The 5000-nt window shown below is 56.7% G+C and overlaps 1 protein-coding gene and 1 long non-coding RNA gene across 4 annotated transcripts in view; one reads left to right on the plus strand and one right to left on the minus strand.

Annotated features, from left to right (window-relative positions):
• The window catches only part of LOC147027562 (MAGUK p55 subfamily member 2-like), a 745773-nt gene that overhangs the window by 447276 nt on the left and 293497 nt on the right, over positions 1-5000 (minus strand). The gene's annotated exons all lie outside the window — the stretch shown is intronic.
• The window catches only part of LOC147027565 (uncharacterized), an 82136-nt gene that overhangs the window by 17750 nt on the left and 59386 nt on the right, over positions 1-5000 (plus strand). The window lies entirely within an intron of this gene.

Genomic DNA, 5000 nt, shown 5'->3' on the forward strand with positions numbered 1-5000 from the left:
AACGCCAACAGCCACGACCTTTACCTTCACAACTCGCTCTCGCAATCATCGCATCACCACCATTCCAAGCGTCACCGTGGCCAGGGACCGCCACTTTAGACCCTCCACCACCTTCACCTCTCCTCCTTCTACCGCCATTCCCGCACCGCTTGTGGGCGCCGAGCGTCAGGCTGTCCTGGCCTCGTGCGGGACGCGCGCCGAGCCTCGGGTGCAAAAAGCGGCCTTTCCGAGGGGAAGTCGGATCAGGAATGATACACGCCCACTTCCGATCCCTCCAATCATTAAGCGCAGGGCGATTTGGCCCCGCCTCCAGGCGCGTCGGAGTAGAATCGATATATGCAAATTCAAGGATCAGGGGAGGTTCACGCCCACTTTTCCTCCGTCCAATGGGCGAGCGTGGCTCCGCCCCCGAGCCCATCCTGATCCGGAAATTTGCATATGGATTCTCCTGCCGCACTATAAAGCGCCGAGTGCGGGGTGAATTCAGTCAGTTTTTTCAGTTTCTGTTTCGGGCTCGGGCGAGTTGGAGAGGTGTGGTGGCGGCGAAGTGTGGCAGCAGCAGTCAAGACGGGTCTGGAGGAGAGTCGGTCTGTCGGGGTTCGGAGTCTGTCGGGGAGCTGCAGAGAGGGGAAGCCGGGAACGCGGTCGAGGTCGCAGTGGAGTCGCTCGTCGCGGGACCCAAACAAGCCAGCTATCCTCTTTCCCCAGAGCATCAACAACCCCCCTGTTTCCCCCCGCGCTGAGATATTGCGAAAAGGGGGCCCCGTTCCCACCCCATTCCAAGCAGTGCCAACGAAACCCGCGGAGGAGCGCGGAGTCGGGGCACCACCGCCATTTTGCGGCTCATCACAAGATGGGTAGGCTCCACGCGGTCTCGGCCCCAGGCCCGTCTGCCCCCTTTTTTTTTTTTTTTTTTTTTGTATACCTTGGTCGAGGCTCGTATGAGAGCTAACACACAACTCACAGCAAGGAGGCATGAGACAAGAGGGGTGGGAGTGGAAGGGACAAAACATTGGGGAACAGACACAGGTGAACTGTGGAAGGGAGAGGGATGGGGATGGGACGGGGAACATGGCGAAGAGAAGATGGACATTACAGGGACTTTCAGGAAGGAAAGCAGGAGAATTGAAGGAAGTGGGCTTGGGTGGATTATCGGGGGTAGAAAAGATCGAGGATTTGGATGGGGGAAGATCGTCGTAGAGGGTGGCCCCTTTTCTTTTGCTTTTGAGTATATGTGTTGTCGGCGCCGTCTGTAAAGTAAAACTGTGTAAGTGTTGCCGTGTGCTCGCGTAGTCGGTAGTCGATCTGCATTGTGTTTCTTTTGTTGCAATTGCTTTTAGTGCATAATTGTTGTGTTTCTTTTACATTTGCTTTTGGTGCATAATTGTTGTAATTGTATATGTGTGCTATTCGTGTGCCGCGGAATAAATATGAATTATGTTGAACTGTTTTTCCCGTTTCGCTTCGTCTTTTCTTTAATTGAATCTCCATGTTACTTCACGTAAAGGGTTGGTAGTGGGCTAAATACGCCCGATAATTAATCGGAACCGTCGAGATTGACGATAACACCGCTCGGTTATCCCGATAGTATGGAACGGGTCGCTTAAAGTGGCCCGTGTCCGAAGTCAACCTGCGGCGAGGTGCGATCGCCCGGTCTACCCTCCATGTGGGTACTTAGGTAGGTCGAATTTGGCGAACAACCCTATCCCACGCGGGGGGGGGGGGCGATTGGCACGATCGTGGTGAGGCCGAAAGGCCCACCCGTGACTAGTTCCTGGCGTTAGTCCGAGAGGGTCACGACGGAATTGTCCGTCCGGTGGGCGACGTGCCGCGATTCGAGTTACGTGGCCGCTCGCACGCCGGCGGGCGTGAATTCGCAACACTGGTGTCAGGTCGTGGGACACAAACCCATCCCTCTCCTCGCGGCACTGGTGTCGAAGAGCGGGAAAACGGGCTCTCCTGTCTCCAGCTAAATTCATGGGAATCGGTCCAGGGGTAAGAGGAGCGACCCCCGATTCCCTCCAAATTACGAGCGATTCAAATTAACCCTTTACGAGAGATAAGATGGCGTCTCAAGGCGAGCGGGAGCCGGGGGTATTAGAAATGGATTCAGAATGTGTGGAATCCATGGTCCAGGATGAAATCCCCGTGCAGGAAATGTTGGTTGTGCAGGAACACGAACTCCCCCAACTGAACCCAGAGCCCGAAATAGGTGCGGCGGCGGCCGCGGTGTATGACACCTCCCTCCCCCTCTCCGCCAAAACCCCCCGATCCTTGCCGAATCGGCTCAGCTGAGTGCGCCCGACATGGCCCAGCTATGCGCCATGCTGGCAGGAATCAGTGGGGACATGCACGAAATGAAAACAAAAATGGAGACAAACACAAACGAAATAAAAGGCATGAACAAGCAAATGAACGAAGTGAAGGCGAATATGAAAACAAACGCACTCAAAATGAAGGAAGAAATGAAAGAACTGCGGGGTGCGACGCAGAACATGGGCCGAAGCCTGCAGGCGGGCATGAAGGCAGTGACCAGGGAGCTTAAAATGGCGACGCCACGTGTGGGAGCGAACTACCTGGGAGGGGTGCAACGGTTGTCAGGCCCGCGGTGGAGGCGGGTGACAAAGTAATTCGGGGGACGTGTTGGGCAAGAAGTGTGAAGGTGACGGTGACCGAGAGGGAAAAACTAATTGGGGTGACGGAGACGTGCACGAGGGAGATAACAAGGGAAGAGACGGAAATGATAATAGAGCCAACGGCAGAACTAATCATGGAGACGAAAAAGACAAAAGATGAAACAGCAGAGACGAAAAGCGAGGAAGAAACGGGGGTAATGGACGACGTGACGGGATTGAAGGAGACGCAGGTATTGAAAGAAATAACAGAGACGCGAGAGATGGGAACGATAGAGGAGAGACTACACGATGAAGACGGGGTTAGAGACGCGCACACACACACAGAGGTAGTGGAGGACGATGAGGGTGAGCTGGCGGACTGGGTGGAGACCCGGTACGAGCAGCGGGATGGCCTCCTCCAGGAACGAGGGGAGGTAGTATGCCCCCTTGAGGCGAATCACGACCAGGTGGGTTTGGTCGTGCTTTGCGAGGTCGAGGGGAGGAGTGCTGTGGACGGGTGCACGACGAGCTTGGGGGGTATAGAGGCCCCGGAGACCCTTGTGGGGACACGAATCCCCAGTGTGGTTGTCCCGGTGTGTGTGGTGCAAGGTGTGAGTGCGTCCCCGTGTGTGGAAGCAACCCCGTGTGTGAGTGGTGTGGTGGCGAGTGTGCCGGAGTGCGTGCTTCCCAGCACGCCATGTGTAAAAGGGGCACCGCAAGTGGAAGAGGCCGTGTGTGTGAGTGAAACTGCCAGGATGAATGGAGCGCCGCGAGTGAGTGGAGCCACGTGTGCGAGGGAGGTGGCATGCGTGAGTGAACGGCCGAGTGCAAGGGAGACCGTGTGTGTGAGAGAGCGGTATGTGAGGGAGATGTTGGTCGGCATGTGTGAACATGCAGCCGCGTCTCCCGGTGTGAGTTTAATGGTGAGGTGTGTTAGCGTCGTAACACGCAGGTGTGCGTGTGTCGAATGGAGACGACGACGGCGACAGAGGAAAGAAAGCCGGGTAGCGGCTGCAGATGTTTTGCGCACCGCGCCGGGTACACCCAGCAGCGAGCGCAAGGTCCGTGCTGTGCAACGCACGAGGCCCCCACGTGCTTGCTTGCGGGAATGAAGTCTCGGTCCGGAAAAGCACGCAGTGGATTTGCCGATCCCGCGGACGGACAAAGTTTAGGCAGGATTACGAATTTGGACCGGACGGGTTCTCCACGCGAGCGGGTGTGTTCAGCTCCAACGGGCAGAGCACATGTGTTCGCGTGGCCCCTCGAGACGTGGGGCTTGTGTTTTTTTTATGCGCATGGTGACGTCATGGCTGCACGTGGGGTTGGAATCCGGCAGGAGGGGTATCCCTGCCGGATGGTACCGTCCAAGGAGGGACGAGGTACACATGCAGCTGCATGACGTCACGGGCAGGTGCAAAGTGCGCGAGCTGCGAGTTGCCGCGCTGGTGTGCGCGAGGAAAAAAAAATAAAAAAAACAGCAAGCCTCGCTTTCGGGTGAACAGGATTCCTGGGCAAGGGGTGGAAGACCCCCTTGCCTGGGCACAGGATGACAACTAGTTAGGGGGAAGGGTTAGCTTAGCTAGACCGGCTCCAAGGGGCAGGGGTAAGTCCTCATGGGGCCCGTGGAATGGACAGTTAGAGGGATTGTTAGTTGAGATTTAGGTGGGGAAATGATTCATAGAGGTTTGAGGACAGTGACAGGCAGTGAATGTGTAGAGGGGACGTAGCTTATCTACGTAGTGTTAAAAGGAACGTGCTGAAGTTTAAGGGACGACGTGGGAGCACGAGTTAGTTCGGGGAGGTAGTTAGAAGAATGGCAGAGTTCAGCAGTGTGTGTGCTGAAGAGTTGGTGAGTGAAGTAGAAGCATGTGCATGATGAGTGAGTGAGGCCAGCGGGTCTGTGTGTGTGGAGCGAATGTGGAATGCATGGTGCGATGAGTGATTGGGGGGAGGAGTGACTCCCGCCCAAGGGACCCCGGGGTCAGTATAAAGTAATTTAGCTGGGTTAGTCAAATTGAAAAATGGAAGTCGTTTTGCTGTTGGTGGGAATGTAGGCTCGATACCCGTTTGGAGGGGTGCAGGAGCCCTGTTGACGGGCTGGGAGCGTGGCTGCGAAAGGTGAGTATCGCTGAGTGGGTACCCCGGGCACTGGGCTAGTCGGCCGTGGTAGGCCAAGGGCCCATGGGGGGCCGGGATAGCATAGTGGGCACGGGTGCTTCCGCTTGGTGCGGGGGCCCGGGGCGCCATTAGCCGCGTGGGCAGTGTTGTGGGCACGGGTGACCCTCGGAAAGGGGCCCGGGAAGCCAGCCTGCCACGTGTGCGTTTCAGAGGAGGTGCCATGGGGGGCACTCCCCGGTGTATAGGGAGCTGGTAGACTCGGAGGCA

This window comes from Eptatretus burgeri, chromosome 4 (assembly GCF_056783735.1).
Source record: "Eptatretus burgeri isolate ZD-2024b chromosome 4, Ebu_testis_v1, whole genome shotgun sequence".
NCBI lineage: Eukaryota > Metazoa > Chordata > Myxini > Myxiniformes > Myxinidae > Eptatretus > Eptatretus burgeri.